The 20533-nt window shown below is 42.4% G+C and overlaps 1 long non-coding RNA gene across 2 annotated transcripts in view; it reads right to left on the reverse strand.

Annotated features, from left to right (window-relative positions):
• Nucleotides 1-6276: 6276 nt before the first annotated feature.
• The window catches only part of LOC308566958, a 33844-nt gene continuing 19587 nt past the window's right edge, over nucleotides 6277-20533 (reverse strand). The window contains exons 3-4 of one of the 2 annotated variants that reach the window (XR_014000248.1): nucleotides 17998-18140; nucleotides 6277-6644 (exon numbers count right to left, since the gene is read on the reverse strand). This is a non-coding gene — a long non-coding RNA (uncharacterized lncRNA). Of the gene's footprint in view, nucleotides 6645-15324; nucleotides 17374-17997; nucleotides 18141-20533 lie in introns of those variants that run through there. The other variant, XR_014000249.1, reaches the window with a different exon arrangement.

Consider the following 20533-nt stretch of genomic DNA (forward strand, 5'->3'; position numbering starts at 1 on the left):
CATTCAAATGACTGCAGCCTGGTTGACATCTTAACTGCAACTTCACAAAACACCTTGAACCTAAACCACTCAGATAAGCTGTTCCCAAGTCCCTGACCCAAAGACATTTATGTGAGATAAATGTTTTTCATTGTCTTATGCAGTGATCATTTCAGGCAATTTATTACACAGACTAGATAGCTAATACACCCTCCCCCAGCAGTATCCACTAATCTGATTTCTATCATCATCATAGATTAGTTTTGCTGTTCTGGACATTTACATAAATGAAATCATCCAGAGTGTATACTTCTGTGCCTGGCTTCTGCCACTCATCATAATATCTGTGAGGTTCATCCATATGCTTATATCTAGCAGTAGTCTGTTCTTTGCTATTGCTGTGTAGTATTTCACGAATGAATGAACCAAATTTGCCCTTTTTACTGTTAGTGGACACTTGATTTTTTTTCAGAAATGTGGCTGTATAAATAAAACTTGTATGAACATGTATATGTCTTCTGGTAGGACACATACATTCATTTTTCTTGGAAGCCATTTACTTAACACAATGTGTCTTGTTCTTTTTAATTTTCCCATGCTACTGCATACTCTGGTATTTTACGTATTAGTTTGTCCTGCTCTTATCTTGAAAATGACTGAGAACTCAACCATATCTTTTAAACATTTTTATACAACCTTTAATTTGTATATTTCAAGTACTATGATGGTAGAGGGATAAACAGGGGACACTCTGTTTTCGTAGCTGTGGCGAAGATGAGTTCTTCATATCTTCTCTATTCCCATGGGCTCTCTTAATCTATAAAATGGGACTAGATTTGCCCTCTAGCCTAAAAACTAAAAAAGGGTAAAAAATATATGACACAGTCATTTTCAGACACTGAACAACAGGCAGTGCATGACAGTGATCTCTGAGAAAAGGTAAACAAGTGATGTGAGCTTTACAGTTGCCCTGACTCACCGCCAGGAAGGAGGAACCCAGAGAGTTCAGTCTCCCAGAGTTGAGATTTCCTGTAAGTACCGGGAGGCCAAGGAGGCTATAATTCACAGGGAAGAGTAGCAGAAAGGAGACAGCTGCACCGAAAGAGAGCTCTAGATTGCAGAAGATTGCCTTTGAGGGTTCAACTGGCTACTCTTCAGAACATGCATGTGAGAAAACTACCCGAGACTGAGGAAAGAACCATCTGAAAGGAGCAGGTGGAATAATTTATAGAGTTTACATGGGATTGAGACTAATTCAGACTCCCAACAGCCAGAATGAAGAAACCTTACAATACAGGGGGCATTGAGGAGCATACTCAGAAAGGCACTGCCTCGGTAGTAAGTAATCAAAGTTAACCCTAACCTAAAGGTCGTTCAACCTAAAGTTATTAACAATCTTAATTAAAGAAAGACCTGAGAGGGTCAAGATCTTTCAAAGTAATATAACTGCATTCCAGAACATAGCTCAAGAAAAAATATTTTTTAAACAAGAAAACCTAGCACCCAAGTTGATAAAATTTACACTATCTAGCATTTAATTGAAAAATTGCCAGGCATGCAAAGAAGCAGGAAAATATAACCCATAATAAAGAAAAAGATTAATTCATTGAAACCCATCAAGAAATTATATAGATAATAGAATTAGGAAATAAGGTCATTAAGGCAGTTATTATAGCTATATTCTACAAGCCTAAGAAAGTAAAGAAAAACATAATCATGTTAATTAGGGGCATGGAAGATGGGGGGTGGGGGGAACCAGATAGAATATCTAGAAATAAAAGTATTTGTCTGAGGTTTAAAAAAAAATACACTGGATGAGGTTAACATTGAATTAGATGCTGAAGAAGAACTTGAAGTGAACCTAAAGACAGAGCCACTGAAAATACCCAAAATGACACACAGAGAGAAATAACACTAAAAATAAACAGCTTCAGTTATGTATGGCACCACTTTCAGCCACTTAATATATGTGTATTTAGAATCCCTGAAGGAAATGAGAGAAAGGGAGAGGGAGAGAGAGAAATAGAAATATCAATAATGAGAGTCATTAATCGGCTGCTGCCTCCCGCACGCCCCTCCCTTGAGATCGAGCCCACAACCATGGCATGTGCCCTGACTGAGGATCGAACCCCAATCTCCTGGATCATAGGTTGATGCTCAACCACTGAGCCATGCCAGCTGGGCTTCCCTGAAAACTTTTGAAAGGTAAATGTGGTGGTGGTGTGTGGGTAGGCTAAATAGTCATCTCAGAAAAGAAAAATTAAATTTATTAAAAGTGGGTGGGGATATCCAAAGGGAAGGGCTACACAGCACTGAGCCAAAGGGTATTGGGTCCATGATGGCAGCAAAAATATACTTGGGACAATGAAACAAGAAAGAACTTAGAAGAAGCCACAGGAGAACCTAGGCCGGGCTGCTTTGGCTCACTGAGAAGTCAGAGAGAAGGGGGACTTGGAGACGCGTTCAGGAGGTAAGCTGGGGATGAGCTACCACTGCCCATTGCTCCCCTGGTTGCAAGTCTCATGGGGTCCCCTCAGAGGGATGAAGATGGCTTTGGCGTGCTCCCTTAGTGGGGAGCGCACGCTGGGTCCTTTGTCCTGAGTGTATTTCTTTCTTTCTAGTAGGCGTGAATCTTTTTTTTTTTTTTAAATATATCTTTATTGATTTCAGAGAGAGGAAAGGAGAGGGGGAGAGAGAAAGAGAAACATCAATGATGAGAGAGAATCATCAATTGGCTGCCTCCTGCACCCCACAACCCAGGCATGTGCCCCTACCAGGAATCGAACCCCGATCGCTTAGATCCCAGGTCCACACTCAACCACTGAGCCACTCCTGGCTGGGCATTAGTAGGTGGGAATCTTAAGGGAGGGCTCAGGGGAGTGTCTAATAGAATATTCATCAGCTTCCCAGGGGTGCTCTTTCAGGGTTGTGATCTCTACAGATTGGTCAGTGCCAGGGCAGGGGGTCATTAGTCAATGTGTATGGTCCTGAGGCAACCGCAGTGCCACTTGTCTGGTTTCACTGCTTAGCTGGGCCTGGAGCTGAAATACAGCCAAGGCCTAGATGTTATCTTTAGGGAAGAAAGGCTCAGGGGGTCTAAATTGCATGGCCAGTGATATGCTAGGGAAAGATAGGTTACCCTGGGGACAAGGTTCTTGTTTTCCCAGTGTCACCCCTTGCTAGGCGTCTGGGGCTGCCCGCCCTGGTGAGTGTCCATACTGGAATTTCTGTACCTGGCCCATCTAACAACTTTCTTCACATTTAACACTATCTTGACTCTTTTCAGAGGACCAGGGCTAACAACACATCCAGCATTAATACAGTCTGGATTATTCTGTCTTAAAATCTACCATGTGAAGAGCCCCTACAGCCCAGAGCTGTCCCAGGGAATAGTCTCTCCTCCAACATTAGGTGCAGTTCATGCTTGCAGTCCCTCCTATAGTTCTCAGGGTTCCCTCATAAGAAAACAACTAGGGCCCTTGTTGGTTTTGCTCAGTGGTTAGAGCGTCAGCCCACGAACTGAAGGGTCCCAGGTTTGATTCCGGCCAAGGGCACATACCTTGGTTGCAGGCTCGACCCCCGGCCCCATCAGGGCTTGTGCTGGAGGCAACCAATTAATGCGTCTCTCTCACATCAGTGTTTCTCTCTCTCTTTCTCCCTTCCACTTTCTCTGAAAAAGCAATGAAAAGAATATCCTGGGGTGAAGATTTAAAAAAATAAGAAAGAAAAAAAAGAGAAAACCGGGGGAACAACTGCACAATCCTCCAAAAATGAGCAATAATTCATAGGCAAAAGGCAGCCTAAATTCGTAGAGGAAAGAGCAGGTTTCTCTTCAAAGTTGCTAAAAGATGCACCCAATTTACATGATCAAACACATAATTTCTTGATCTAAAACCACTGTATTTTAGTTCATTTACTGCATTCAATTTTTCTACCAAGAACAATGGGTGGGTAGCTTGTAGATATTTGCATAATTTAAAAACAAAGTGGTGGTTTTTCCATGACAGAGAGCAGTCAACTTCTCAGTGTAGAGTATAGCAAAATCTTCACTTCTTAGCAAAAAGAAACTGCTTGTAACTTTTAAGTAACCGTTTTTATTCCATTTTTTAAATTTCAAAATCCAATAAATAAGTAAAAGTTTCAAAATCCAATCTCTGTCAAGACAATCCATTGCCCACACATTGTCTCATTTAATCCTAAAAACAATAATGTCTTTCATTCATCTCCATTTTACAGAAGAGGTAACTGCATTTCAAAGAAGTTCGGAAATTTATCCAAAGTTGCTGCACTGAGTCTGAAAGATGAAATTAAACCAGTTTCTTCTAGTTCACAATCTCAAGTCTTTCCAGTGCTTTCAGAGATGCCACTGAAATCCAGTTTGCTGAAACCTTTGTTAATGATAATATAAGGAGCTTTAAGCAAACTTGCTTGTCCTTTTTGTTACTTAAGAAAATGCTTGGTCAAAATAGTTGAATATACATAAATGTTTGCTATATATTGCCTAAGTTTCTGGTACACTGAAAGAAAAGCCTTTTTCCTTCCCCTTCCTTTTCACTGGGCCTGGCTTTCCACTGGTACATGGTCAGGGGGGAGATAGGCATGTCGGAGGGTTAGGCAAATAAATAAATACAGATTTCTCACTGTCAGATAAAGGAGCTACAAATATGGAAAGTGGAAAGTCTAGATTATACCCTGAATGTTGCACAGGAATCAGAGATAACATTCTCATAGTCTGATTAGACTATAGTGTGTTCTAGCTCTGTTCACTGAGAAGGTCTAGAAGCAATGGTAGTCCTATATTTAGATCTTGGTTTCTAGATACCATTATCCACTAAAAAGAACCAGGGCTCCTTGAAGAAATGGCTAGCTCCAGACCTGAAACAGGGAAAATACAAGATGTGTCTGTGACATTTTATAACAGCAGAAAGTAAAGTTTTCCAAGAATGATGGGGACTTGTCTATAAGACACAGTAAACAGCTTGAAGGAGCTCCCGCTGGCCAATCCTGGAACAAAATAAATAATGTTAATAACAGATTGTAACCCTGTAAGTAATAGAGAAATCCTAAGTCCATATTGATATTAATTAATTAAGGAGAAAGGAAAGCTCTATCCTGCCTAATAAATCTAGGAGGAATGATTGGATTAGAAAACCCCATTTGGTAGTCATCAGAGTAATAATTTATTCAGGTTAGAATCATTAATGGATGCTAAAACTGGTGAAAGTTTGATGAGAAACAAGATATTCACATGATCTCAAATATTCTTGCAACAAAATAATTATTAATTACTTTACGATGAAGAACCTGGCAGACACCATCTTAACTAAGTGATAAAAGTTAAGACCATTGGGGGATGAATCTGGGGTAGACAGAGTCAATGGGGGGAAAAAGGGGACATCGGTAATACTTTCAACAAGAAAGATAAATTTTTAAAAAAGTTAACACTATTAATGAATCAAACTGACATCATGTGCCTCCTCAGATGATGCCTGGAGACTAGCACAGCATCACTACTGTGATATACCTGACAAAATGCGTAAGTTTTAAAGAAATGTCAGACAAAAACCCATTATTGAGGAACATTCTCAAAGCCATTGGCATGGGCTCTCAGAAACTATCAAGGTCAGCCCTGGCTGGGTAGCTCAGTTAGAGTATGGTCCGAATACACCAAGGTTGCAGGTTTGATCCCGGGTCAGGACATATACAAGGATCTACCGATGAATGCATAAATAAGTGGAACAACAAATCAGTGTTTCTCTCTGTCCCTCTCTGTCTCTGTCTCTCAAATCAATAAGTAAAAAAACTATCAAGGTCATAAAAGATAACTGAGAAATTGTTCCATACTGAAGAAGACTAAAGAGGAGTGACAACTAAACATGACATGTGATCCTAGACTGAACCCTGGACCTTAAGGAACATTAATTGAGACAACAGGTGAGCTCTGAATTGGATCCGTAGATTAGATGATGTTATTGGATCAATGTTAATTTCCTAATTTTGATTGTTGTACTGTATCCTTGCACTCAAGAAATATAAACTGAAATATTAAAGTGTAATGGGACATCATGTCTACAATTTATTCTCAAATGATTCAGAAATGATAAGTGTAAGATCAAGGTGAAAGGTATATGGAAGCCCTGTGTACTATTTTGCAACTCTTTTTGTAAATTTAAAATTATGCCCAGATAAAAGGTTTTTAAAATGAAAAATTGTGCCAGTTTCTTCCCTGAAGAACTCTAGGAGCAGAAAAGCCCACAAATACCTGTAGGATCAGGAGATTTAGAGAAAACAAAACGAAAATATTCATTTCATTTATTAATGCCTGCATAATAAACCACTCCAAAATTCAGTGGCTTCATTGTATTTGCCATAATTCTGTGGATTGGTTGGCCTCAGCTAGGCAGTTCTGCTCCATGTGACATCAGATGGGGCTGCAGTCGTTTGGGGGCTCCACTAGGCTGGCACATCGAAGATGGCACACTCCCATGCCTGGGGCCTTCGTGAGGATGGCTGGAAGCCTGGGCCCAGATGAGCTGCTGGGAGAGCAGGGCATCTTTCTCCATGCAGGCTCAGAGTCTCTCCTTTCTACGTGGCTTCTCTAAGTCATTTCTCCACGTGATCCCTCCAGCAAGGCAGCTAGACTTCTTACATGGCAGTTCAGGACTCTTTTCAAAAGCACAAAAGCAAAAATTGTCAAGTACAGTTTACCCTCTAATAACACAGGACTTGGAGTGCCGACCCCCCCACGTAGTCAAAAATCTGTATATAGCCCAGCCAGGCGTGGCTCAGCGGTTGAGCATTGGCCTAGGATCCGGGAGGCAGCCGATCAATGACAACTCTCTCATCGTTAATGTTTCTCTCTCTCCCCCTCTCCCTTCCTCTCTCTGAAATCAATAAAGATATAGATATATATTTAAAAATCTGTATATAACTTTTGACTCCCCCAAAACTTAACTACAGTATTTAAGAACGTCCAATGTCACTTTCATTGTATTCCATTAGTTAAAATGAAGCAAAACTAAACAAAAAAGTAGGAAAACGTTCCAACATACTAAAAGTATATGAGCTTTCATGTACCCATCATGTAGCTTCAAAATTTTGTGTGACATTTTAAATCTAATTTAAATTATTCATAGTTTAAATAAATGAGTCACAGGGTCAGTCCAGATTCTATGTGGGAGGGAACTACACAAAAGCATAAATAACAGGAAGCGTATCAAAACCCATCTTTGGAGCTTGGCTACTCTGAGAGCACAGATAATTTACTTGCCCACTACCAGAAACTTGTTACATTTTAAAATCATATTAAATAAGTAGCCTTTAAAAGCCAAATATGAACCAAAACAAATAGATTAAAGCTGTGCTATAGATTCTTGTATAAGTAATATCTACTTCCCTCTATCTGACCAGTATGTAACTTTGTGGTTGGTTGTTTCTTAATGTTTTTAAAAATCTGCTTCCTCTTCTCATTATAATCTTGTTATATCTGAGCAGCAAACTACCTACTTTAATTTATGAAGGTGTTCTTGATTATATTTTTATTAATTCTGAAGATTTTAAGGATAGGTTGAAGTAACAAATGGATTTTGATCACAATGTTCTTCTACTATCATGAACTGAAGTTTTAGCACCTTTATTGAGTTATAATTTAAATACTACAAAATTCACACATCTAAAGCATACAATTCAATGGTTATTCATATGTTTACAGAGTTGTAAACCATCACCACAATCAATTTTAGAATATTTTTATCACCCCAAAAAGATACTTCTACCTGTTTTCAGTCACTCCCCATTCCACCACCACCAGTTCTGGGCACCCCCAGTCTACCTTCTGAATCTATTGATTTATGTATTCTGGACAATGCATATAAATGGAATCACATAATATATGGTCCTTGTGACTGGCTTCTTTCAATCAGCATAATGTTTTTATGGTTTATCCATGTTGTATCAGTACTTCATTCCTTTTTATTGTTGAATAATATTCCATTGTGTGAGCATACCACATTTTATCAATCAGCTGTTCATGGGCATTTCAATTATTTCAATTTTTGGCTATTATGAATAATGCTACTATAAACATTTATGCACACTTTTTTGGTATGGACATGTATTTTCATTTCTTGGGTTGATATCTAGGTTCATGAATACCTTAATATAGTTTATAATATATTGATTTTATATATTTAATTTATATGATTAATTAATTATACCTATATATTCAATGAATTTTGTATATTTTATACTATACCTGAGTCCATTAATACTTTATGAGAGCTAATGGTTATTTTCCAGTTATCAAATCTTATCTTTCTAATAGATAGTGAACAGTAAATAATAGTTAATTTGTATGAAGAGGATTAGAGAAGTTGGTGGGAACTTGACTCAAAGTATACAGGAACATAAGAGCTTAGACATTGAAGTGTAACGGCGTGGTTTAAAATCCTGATTCTAGCCAGGCCAGTTTGGCTCAGAGGTTGAGCACTGATCTAGGATCCAGGAGATCCCGGTTCCATTCCTGGTCAGGGCACAGGCCTGGGTTGCGGGCTCGATCCCCAGTAGGGGGCATGCAGGAGGCAGCCGATCAATGACTCTCTCACCATTGACGTTTCTCTCTCTCTCTCCTTTCCTCCCTCTAAAATCAATAAAGATATATTTAAAAATAAAATAAAAACCTGATTCTACCACTTAAAAGTTGTGTGACCTTAGGCAAGTTACTTGACCTCTCTGACCTTCAGTTTCCTTATCTGCAAAATGGCAGGAAATATAATAATAACTACCTCATGAGATTGTCATGAGGATCAAATCAGATACCTCTAAACCTAGTGCTGGGCACATTGTAAATATGTATTAATTATCAGTAATTATTATTAATAATTGATATACTGCTGCATTTTTACATTTTTATAATAAACATACATCCCTTTTGAAATTTTAAAAAGAATTTAAAATGTGTGAAGCTGACCTTAATTTTGTGTGTTTACTACGTTAAATGCATTCTTACATTCTAAAATCATGCTTTAACTTGGAAAGTAGAGGTCTGACCCTGCTGCCTTGTGTCTGTGTTTTAGATTAACTGAGGGAATGGAGACTCCTGACCTAAGGTCTCAGTTGTGCTTTATTCTTCTCTATTTTATAAATCAAGGAGAGACAATGTCCTGGGCAGCAAAATTCATGAAGCTGTGGTGCCATTTATACCAAAATTGATCCTGAAACAAATACTAAGAATATAAATGGCCTAGTCTACACAGAGTTACTTTTATTATTCCATTGGTCACTTGGATCTTTGAAGCAAAGCAATTCTAACTATTTTTTTTTTTTTACCCTTAAGGCGTTTTTGTTTTAGTGCAAAAGAACTTTTTGACTAATTTAGCATCTTGCCAAAGATTCTGTCTCATCTCCCTGCAGCTGATTTGAGCATTCCATTTTCATTCCTTGCCTGCAGAATCGGTAATTATGTGATTTCTCTAGTGACTCCAATCTTAAATAATGATATCCCTCCAATAAGTCTTGTTCTATTTATAGGGTTTACAGAGAAGTTAGATTTTTTAAGAGAAAATAGCAACACTGGAAATGACTGTTAAGACATTCTCTAGACGCCATCTCTGGCCTGTTTTCCACTGCTTTACTCATGTTTCTGGTCAGAGCTGGAGTTCAGAATGAAGGGCTCGTGAGGTCCTCACCCTGGCTCCTCTCACCCAGACTGGGATTCATCAAGTGGGCACTCACTGGGAGCTCCAAGTGGAAGACCAGGGCCATTTTCCAGACTTCAGGAGGCCTGTAGCCTTTCAACCAACCTACTTGTAACAAGTACTGCACCCAAGGCTATTTTTATGTGCGTGTAGCTAATAGCTTCCTTGATATACTATGCAGCTATTTAAAGCGTACAGTTCAGTGGTTTTCAGCATATTTACAGAGTTGTGCAGCCACCACCACAAACAGTTTTAGAACACTTTTATCACCCCAAATAGAAGCTTCATACCAATTAGCAAAACATCCCTCTTCTCCTCAGGCCTATTTTTCTGCCTCTATGAACTCGTCTATTCTGGAAATTTCATATAAAGGGCATCCTATAAATGTGGACTTTTGTGTCAGGCTTCTTTCACTTAGTATAATGTTTTCAAGGTTCATCCATGTTGTAGCATGTATCAGTGCTTAATCCCTTTTATGGCTGAATAAAATTCCATCGTGCCATATTTGTTTATCCATTCATCCACTGGTGGACACTTGGGCTGTTCTAGTTCCAGATAATGCTGCTATGTACATTAATTGTGCAAGTTTTTGTGTGAACATATGTTTTCATTTCACTTGGGTGTTACCTAGGAGTGAAATTACTGGGTCACATGTTAACTCTATGTTTAGCCTTTGTTTAAAAATATGTCCTTATTGACTTCAGAGAGAGGGAGGGAGAGGGAGAGAGATAGAAACATCAATGATGAGAGAGTCACTGATCGGCTGCCTCCTGCACGCCCCTGACTGGGGATCAAGCCCACAACTCAGGCCTGTGCCCTGACCAGGAAACGAACCACGATCTCCTGAATCATAGGTCCATGCTCAACCACTGAGCCACGCCGGCCAGGCTATGTTTAACCTTTTGAGAAACTGCCAGGCATTTTCCAAAGTGACTCCACCATTTCCCATCAAGGTTACCTTAAGACCTACTTGGTCTGGAGTTAATTGTTGTTCTCTTTGGGAATGGCCTTGGGAACAGGTCGTTGTTGTTCAAGTAAAAAACCTCTGTCAAAGATTCTCACCACATTACCATCTGAACTCGGCAATCTAAGAGAGAATGTGTTTTCAACAGTTTTTAAAATAACATGATTAGCCCTGGCCAGGCGGCTCAGTTGGTCAGAGCATCGTCTGTACACCAAAAGGCTGCAGGTTCTCTCCCTGATCAGGGCACATACCCAGGGTCCGGGTCTCATCACTGGTCAGGATGCGTACAGGTGGCAACCAATGTTTCTCTCTCTCTCTCCCCCTTCCTCTCTCTCTAAAATCAATCAAAAGCATATCCTCAGTGAGGATTTTAAAAAGTAATACTAAGATGATTAGCATTCCTCTATCTAGAAAGAAAAAGAATGATATTATTGATCAAGTTTCCAGAATTCTGTAGACGCTTACAGAGCACTTGCCTCTTCTCACCCTAAGAGGCTGAGCAGGCTTTAGGGGCAGGTGGAGTAAGGCATAGTGGTATAAGTTAAGGGACATTGCAAAAGAAAATATGTCCCTTTTATCATGAGGAAATTCTCCTCTCTTACAACATCCTAGTTACAGAAGTAAGAAGTTATAAGAACTAATACATTTTTATTGTGGTCACTCACACCTTAGCACAAATTACTTTAAGATCATACTTTCTCCCGAACCCCTGGTTTAGTACAGTTGATCCTAACTAAGTTGTTCTGATAGCGGAAGGTAATGAAAGAGGGATAAAAGAGAAGTAATTTTAGAGCCTAAAAAGGGGAATTTAGAACATACTACCTATGTCATATTTCTTAGATCACTTACTCCTAATAACTCCATGAGACAAACCCTATTATTTTAACTTTTTAAAAAAGGAAAAAGACTCAGAACATTAAGTAACTTACTGAAAGTCACACAGATTATATGTGGAGAGCTGAGATTTGTAACTCAAATCTGAGTCCAAAGAATCAGAGGATCATCATTCTATTCTGAAGAGAGACCAGATATGGGGGGAGGGAGGGGGGGGCTAGGAAGAAGGGAATGTGGAGATTAGGGGTGTGCCAAACCCAAACTTTACCTTCTCTACAAAATTTTTGGTGTGGCCCTGGTTGCCACAACTCCTTGCTGGCAGCACCCCCGACCCCCAATGGTTCAGCTGTGCAGAAGTGCTAAGGAGCCTGGCTTCCTAGAGCTACTGTGTTTGACTAAGTTAGGACTCCGGCAACTGCTGCTGCCCCGGCTGCACACACTCCAGCAAAACTTCCTTATTTGGAAAAGTCTTTTCCATCCTATTTGGGCAGAAAGAATACAATCTCACATTTAAGAAAAACAAAATGCTTTGACCTACATCAGAAGGAGTGCTTGAAAAAACAAAAACACAAAGAAATGCCCTCCCCAAATTAAGCACATTTCAAATACTTTGCTCAAGTGGAAGGTGGCAAGGGTGAGGTGAGGGTGGGGTGTGCTGAGCACAGAGTTAAAAGAACATTCACAAATCTCTTTTCCTTTAACCTAGAAGCTGCAAACTGAGGTACACCCAGAGAAGAGCAAACTCCCACGCCCCTATACCCACCCCTCCTTTCCCTAGAAGCTGTGCTAGTTAGCAATAAGCTTTGGATCTGTTTTATAAAATTTAGCACACTTTTTACTGGAGTTAAGAAAATGTACATTTTGAAGTGATTTGTGCTATTGAAGCTGGGAGGGGCCTGAGGGGCAGGAGAACATACTTTCTCAGGTATGGTTTAGCATTGCTCCTCACACCCTGAGCAGAGGTTATATTTGAAAAGGCAGAACCAAGTAGATAACTGCAGGATGGGCCAGTGGAAGCTGCCTGGGCTGGGGCTTGGTAGAAAGATGAAAAGTCAAGTCTCAATTCTGCCATTAAATTGCTGGGTGAACTGGGCCACTTACTGAACCTCTCTGGGTGGACCTCAGTTTGCTCTTCTCTGAGGAGAGGATGGACTAAAGTGGAAAGGGCTTGTCTAGGTAAAGTGTGCGATAGAAACCATGGGTTTCCCATGCCCCTATACCCACCCCTCCTTTCCCTCCTCTTTTCGAGGGGGGTACAGTTACCCCCTTGGCCCTTCTGGAGCTCAGGGCCTTAGTGTTGCTTCCTGGCTCCTGGGGGAACCTCCCAAAGGCCCCTCTGGTATGAAAGCACAATAACCCTGATACCCACCCCACTACTTATCAAATCTGACCCATCCCTGAGTCTGTTCTCCCCTCAACTGCCTGGCTGGGGTATGAGGCTAAATCAGATAAAATAACGCTCATTAACATCTGATAACATGTAACCCTGTCACACAAATGCCTTATAAACATGCAGAATATACACGTTCCCCCCGTCGAGGGTCCCAGTATCTGCATTATTCATTTACGTGGAAAGAGAGTGTTGATCCAGGGGTCCCCCAAGCCCCACAAATTACATTAACGTTGGATTGCCTTCTCTGAGCGGGGAGACTTGGGGAGTTGTCTTCTCTTGGCAGGAATATTGTAAACTCAAGATAGAGAGTTTGCTTCCCCCCTGACTCGGAGGCTGACGCAGTGAGCACCGCCCCGGTTTAATTACATTCGCTACCCGACGGCCACAGCTTCCCCGGGGAAGGAGCGTATCCGACTCTGACTCACGGTCTGCGGCACGTCGGGTTGGAGGAAATGGATAATGTACGCCCTGCTGGCTTTGGAATTTTAAACAGAAACCCACATGCCAAGGAGCCTCCGGCTTACTCCCAAATATGGGATTGTGTGTGGCCCGGCCTCCACTGTAGGGGGCAAGCTCACTGTGACCAGAGGCAAAACCCAGGGCTGTGCCGAGCGCCAGGCTCCCAGAGCAGAGCCAGCAGCATCCACTTAAACGGGAAAGGACCGCCCCAGCAAGGGGAGCCAGGCCGGCACCCCCGAGGGCGGAGGCCCCTCTCCAGACTCATCTTGGTGGTGTCGTGGCAGTGAAGTCCTAGTGAAAGTAAAAGGCATCCCCAGCACCAGGGATGAAAGAGAGGCGTCGCCGATGGGCCAGCTTTCGGGGGCTTTGGAGCGGTGCGGGGACATGGCCCAGGCCTTGTGCTGGGCCAGTGTGCCCAGGACACCCTGAGAATCAGGGAGGTGGCCAGGCTGAAGCTACTTGGGACAACTGCTCTTGTGTCTGAGCTGAGGGGGCAGGGGGAAGTATCCCAGAGCCTAAAGAGATGGCTCCTCAGCTGGAGGCCAAAAAAAAAAAAAGGCTGGTGACCCTCTGCAGGGCCCTCCATGGCCAGCCCCTGCCTTGTGCCCACACCCCAACGTTCCACATGCCCTCTTACTAACTCTTCTCCTGTGGGGCTGGCCTAATTTTCCTCTAAAAAGTTTTTGCTTTTATTTAAAAATATGTGTTCTCTGATAAAGAAAAAATAATATAGAAATGTAACAGTAACAGCTCCCATTTATGGAGCATTTTCTTTGCATAAGACACTGTACTAAAGCTCCTGCTGCGCATCATTTCTTCAAATGTCCTAATATCCCCACAGAGTAGGTTTATTTTCTTCCAAAATAAAAATTAAAGTTACAGTAATAAAGGTGAGAGTTCATACAGGTGAAGCACCTTGCCCAAACTCACACAGCTAGTGCGGGGCAAAGCTGAGACTTGAACCTACGTGTTTGGTCGCGTGCTTAAGCAGGACATATGGGGCCTTAAAAAGCACAAGGGAAAGAGAAATATCAATGCCAAGCCACCACTCAGAGATGACTCCTGTTATTGTCCTTCCAGGCTTCTCTTTACATACATGTGTGTGGAGCTTGTTTTAACATGACTTTAGTAGAATAAAATCTGGGGCTGGTTGGGCTTCTAGGAAGAGGGAGAACAAGCCACCCAATGTCATTTGTTCAGATTCCTCTTGCCCCTGGAAAGCTCTAGCTCAGGGAATCTGCACTTGGCTGAGTCCTGAGCCCTCTGCTCCAGTTTCTGAGTCTCCAAGAGGCTCAGGTGTCTTCTTGGGAGCATCATGCCAAGCACACAGTAGGCATTCAATTAATTCTCCCCAGTGGTATCATCAGGCACAGATTCTTCTGTGATCCTTGGCCTCTACTCCAGTGTAGTTATTTAAGAGCTGTGGGTTCTTTCCCTCTCCAGCTGGTGCTAGTGTTGGTGCTGGAGTCAAATAAAGAACCCACTGGCCCAATGAGCCTAGAGGTGCAGATGTGTCATCACTCTGGGGAGCAAAATTAATGTTACTACTGCTGTCTTGTGACTGCCATTTAAGCCCTTGCTGCATTTGTCATTCTGGTCTTTCTCGTGGCTGCTGATCAGGAGAGAGCTTGGGGGACAGAGATAGTCACAGGTGAGGCTGAATGTGTGTGTTGCGGGAGCGGGGGAAGCAGAGCAGAACCTGGATTCGCTGGCATTTCTGGAGCTCAGAGGAGCTCCTGTTATCTGGTCCAGCCAGACTCTAAGAAGCTGAAGAATCACCCACAGCCAATGAAGGGACTGACTTTAGAGACAGTAACACTTCCCTGCTCGGTCATGAGACCTTGGCTGAGCCAGCTGAGCAAATGCGCGTCACAGTAAGGCAGACCATGACAGAAGCTAATAGGGACTCAGGAAATCCGTCTTTCTTTCTCACCTCCCACTAACCAGCACTTGCCCTATCACACACAATCACACACATTTGCCAAAAAAAAAAAGGTATTATACAGTGGTAAATTTTTATTGAATTTATTGAGGTGGCGTAGGTTAACAAAATTATACATGTTTCAGGTGCACAATTCTACCAAACATCATCTGTACACTGTATTGTGTATTTACCACCCAAGTCAAGACTCCATCCATCACCATTTATCCCCCTATACCTTTCTTCTGCTCCCCTCCCCCCATCCCTGGCAGTCACCACACTGTTTTCCGTGTCCATGAGTTTTTTTCCTAGTTTTTTCTTTTTTGTTCAAACCTTTCACCCCTACTCCCTGCACCCATCCCCCTCTATTCTCTCTCTTTATTCCTATGGGATAAAGGGATTTCCCCCCCCCAAGCCCTGTAACATACATATGATCCCCTCAGTTTGTGATGTAATAAGAGTGGTTATCAGTTCTTTAAACCAGGGATTACTAATTTTTTCTTTTAACTTTTTGTGGAAGTATATTACATATACAGAAAAGTGCACAAATCATAAGTGTACAGATCTATAAATTTTCAAAAGGCAAACACCCCTGTGTAGCCAACACCTGAAAGAAGAAGCAGAATATCACTAACACCCCAGAGGCCCCTTCTTGATTCCTCTAAGCTCTCAAGGGGAATCCCTACTCATAGATTAAAAGCACAGATTAAATTTTCCTATTTTTTTAACTTGACATAAATGGAATAATAAGTATGCACCCTTTCGAGTCTGATTTTTTCCACTTACTATTATATTGATGTTATTTGTCCTTCTCATTGTGTGTGGTTACAGATTATTTGCCCCATTACTGTATTAGTACTCCACTATGTGAACTCACAGTGGTTTATTTTTTCATTTTATTGCTGGTGGACATTTGAATTGTCTGTGGTTTCAAGCTATTACAGATAGTGCCTCTATGAACATTCTTGTGCATGTCTTTTGGTGAACATATGTATTTCTAGAGATGTAATCACTTATTACAGGATATGCATATGTTCAACTTTGGTAGATATTGCCAAACAGTTTTCCAAAGGGTTTGTACCTATTTACACTCCCACTAGCAATGTACGAGAGTTCCAGTTGCTCCATGTCCTCACCAACATTTAGTGTTGTCTGTCTTTTTATTTTAGCCATTCTGGTGGATGTGTGGGGATGTCCTGCTGTGCTTTTCATTTGCATTTTTCTGATGATTAGTGAATTGAGTACCTTTTCATATATTTATTAGCTATTTGGGTCTTCTAGGGACATTTGAAAGGTTTTTGTTTTCCTGGTTATTAAAGAAATATATGCTAATTAAAGAAGGTTTGGTAAATACAGAAAGGAATCATAGCAGATTTATTTTGTGTCAGTTTAACTAAACTGGAACTATGCTTTTCAGAACCCCTTTCCTTGTCTGGTTCTGAGCTAGAGTTGTCCACAAGAAAGTTGTCCACTGTGCACGAGATTTGGAGGGCAGAAGCAAAGAAGCCATGTTTCTACTCAGAAGGTTGGTACAGAGTCAGGTGCAGTTGCAACTCACACACGTTGTCTCAGATCTGCTGGCTCACACTGTCGGCACGAGACTGCAATTGGGCCATAGTTCCTTCAGTTCCCACCTTCAGATCTTGTCCTTCAGAGTTTAACTCCTGGACCAAATGTGTGTTTAGCTACATGACAAAGGACCCAGCTCCTTTTGAAGGTCACCCACATCATTGAAGCTGGAAGTTTTGGAGGCAGTGAGAGACTGCTGCAGGCCCCAGTGCACCCTCCTGGGCACCACGTAGTTCTTGCAGGCTCCAGGTTGCCTTGCTCTCCCACACTTCCTGCCTATTTCTTCCTCCCCTCCAGACTTCAGGTCTAGCACCAGAGCATAAGCAACAGTCACACAAGCTGTTTAACCAGCTCCCACAATTGCATAACATCAAATCCCTGTAATAAACCTCTTACTCTTTGTCATTCCTAGTAGTTCTGCTTCTCTGATTAAACCCTGACTGATTCAGGCATTAATAAAAAACCAAATTCACCTGTAATCCCACACCCAGAGGGGACCACTGTCAACATCTTGACGTGCATTCTTCCAGCCTGGAATATTTCAGTTGAACATAATGAGCTGTGGAGAGGTGAAAGACTGCTCAGAAGGCTGGTTTCATCCCTGCTAATCTAGTATTGCCTTTACCCATGTCTCAGAATCCCTGAGTGACCCTGTGCACAAGCTCTGAGCCTGTGAGAGCAGGTTTTGAACACATTTCCTGGGCCTTGAAATCACCTGCGTCGAGATCTTCCCCGTTTTGTTCTGACCAAACTGCAGGAGTTCCACCTTTCTGTTCCTCTGCAAACACGCATACACACACTCACACACACATAATCTTTTAAAACTAGAGTCATGCTGTGTCATCTACCTCCGGAGAACTGACAGAGAAGCGATGGCCACCAGAGGGCCAGAGAGAGTCCTAAGGCCTTCTCCCTGCCAAACATAGCTCCCTAGATGTCAATTAGAGATGTAATCCTTTGATTTAAGCATTACTATCTCAAGAATTCTCTTTTAAAATATAAGTACCCCAGAGAGAGATAACACATGAAATCTGTAATTTTTCAGAAGGAATGATTCCCCAGGTGCAGTGATGAGGGATACGATATAGAGAGCAGGCTGGGCAGGGGGTGGCCAGGGGGAGGTGAAGCCAAAGGCAAACCTGGCTCGCTTTGCAATTGGGCTGAGACCTCCCCTGCTCCTCACCTGGCGGGTGGGCCCAGTAGGGGGACAGATTTGCTTCCCTGATAAGAAGAAGCAGCTGGAGATGGAGTGCAGTCGGGACCAGTGACGAGGAGAGGAAGCCGGTGACACTCTCCCCCGCGGGTCAGTTCTGCCCGGCTGGCTTCCTGAAGAGGAACAAAAAGTGGGTGTTGTAGTGAAGGTCTCTTGCTCTGTTTTCGTTTCTCCTCCAATCACTATAGATACTGTTGGCCTCTCTCCTGGTATGTGCCTGTCGCTGCACCCCCACCCCGGACACCCCCAGGAGAGGGGACATTTGCCCCACGCGGTGGCCGCTGATCTGGGAGCCCCGGACTGGCAGGGAGGCCACAGCCCACCGCACGGGAGCGCCCAGGGGTACCATCATCCTGCCAGGGCTAAACAAGGCGCTGGTGTTTAGAATAACTTCAAGACGGTCGTGGGCGTTTCCTCCGTCAGGGAAACGAGAAACCACAGTGAGATAATGGATAGCTATATTCGGGTCACAGATTATCAGCCGCCACTGCTGCTTCCTGTTCAGAATTCTATGAAACTTCTTTCTAGTCACCGGAGTCTCGTGGGCTCTGTGAATGTGACAGCGTTCAGTGACGTGGGGCTTGGAAGCTCTGCCTGAAGGCCTGACATGACTCGGGGGTGGGACTGTTCCCGGGCGAGGCTTCGGGGTCCTGCTCCTGGCGGAGTAGGTGGTGAGTGAGGCACTGGCAGTGAGGATAACTTTTACTGAACTCCTAGCGTTTTTCAGCCTCTGGGACGAAGAGATTTTTTGTGCACTCCCTCATTTCACACTTAAAATCACCTTATGCAAAAGACGAGTGTGGGAGAGGAAGTGGAGAGAATGGAGCCCTTGGGCCCTATGGGTCAGATTGCAAACGGTGCAGCCACTATGGAAAACAGTGGGGTGGTTTATAAAACAATTAAAAATAAAGCTGCTATATGACTAGATGACCCAGCAATCTCACTTGTGGGTATTTTCCCAAAGGGACTGAAATCAGGATCTCGGGGAGATGTTAGCGCTCCCAGGTTCATTGCAGCACTATTCACAGTAGTCAAGATGTGGAAACATCCTAAATGTCCGCTGAAGGAAGACTGGATAAAGAAGATGTGGTGTATATATGCAGTGGGATATCATTCAGCCTTAAAAAAAGAAGGAAATTCTAATATGCAACAACATGGTTGAGCCTTGGGGACAGTACGCTAAGTGAAATAAGTCAGTCACAGAAGGACAAATCCTGTGTGACTCTACTTATATGAGGCATCTAAAATAAACTCATAGATGCAGAGAGCAGAACAGTGGTTGCCAGGGGCAGGCTGGAGGGGGAATTGGGTAGTTGCTAATCAACAGGTTTAAAGTTTCAATAATGCAAAAGGAATAAGTTCTAAAGACATGCTTTGTGCCTAGAGTTAGCAATATTGTATTGTACACCTAAAATCTGCTAAGGGAGTAGTCTCATGGTAAGTGTTCTTACCACAATAAAATAAAATTTTAATTTAAAAACCACCTTATGAGAGAGGTACTGTTATTATTCCCATTCTATAGATGAGGCAAGGGGAACAGAAATGTTAAGTAACTTGCCCAGGGGAGTCACAACGGTAGAACTGGAAAGAGGAATCAAGACTTGCTGCCCTCCCTCTCTCTCTGCACTTTATTGAGCTATCACTGGCATGCACTTAATATGTATACACTCACGTGGCCACCCCCAGATCAATATTAGAACATTTCATCACTCTCAGAAGTTCCCTCATGGCCCTTTCCAGCAAATATTCACTGCCCCTAACTCCCAAGGTAACCAACATCCTGACTTCTATTCTCCTAGATTCATTTTACGTATTATTAAACTTCATATGGATGTAATATATATCTGGCTTCTTTTGCTCAGTGTGTCTAGGATTTTTCCACATGGTTGTATCCGTTCTTTTTCTTCTTATTGTCGAATACTAGTATAGTATTCCATTTTATGAATATACCATCCAACTTATTTATCCATCCTCTCGTTGATACATATTTAGGTTGTTTCCAATTTTAGGCCATTTTGAATAATACTGCCATGAACATCCTTCTTAGGCAGAAATATGTTTAACTTGATAAAGTACTGCCCAACAGTTTAGTGGCTCCACATGCTTGTCAACACATGGAATTGTCAGTCTTTTCCTTTTAGCCATGAGAGTGGGTTTGAGAGTTAGCTTTCTGATTCCAAAGCCCATGTGGCATCATAAAGCTCTGAAGGATGGAGGACCCTCCTACCTCCATGGCTTTCTGTCTGGGTGGCCCAAGTACCACTTACATGCTGGCAGCAAGGATGGAAAGTGGCTCCCCAGGACAGCTGGGTGCCAGGAAATCTGCCTCTTCCATCATTTCTGAGGGGTGCCCACCAACTTCAAGACTGAGTGTGCACATGCCATTTTCTAGGAAAAACTCTCTTGGAGAAAGCTCTCCTGTGGCTTTTGGTACAAGGGTGTGCCAAGAGTGTGGCCAGTGTGGTCAGAGCCTACTGTGAGGGTTGCCCTGTTCTTTGCTAAGAAC

The sequence above is a fragment of the Miniopterus schreibersii genome (assembly GCF_964146895.1).
Source record: "Miniopterus schreibersii genome assembly, chromosome: 14".
In the NCBI taxonomy this organism is placed as follows: domain Eukaryota; kingdom Metazoa; phylum Chordata; class Mammalia; order Chiroptera; family Miniopteridae; genus Miniopterus; species Miniopterus schreibersii.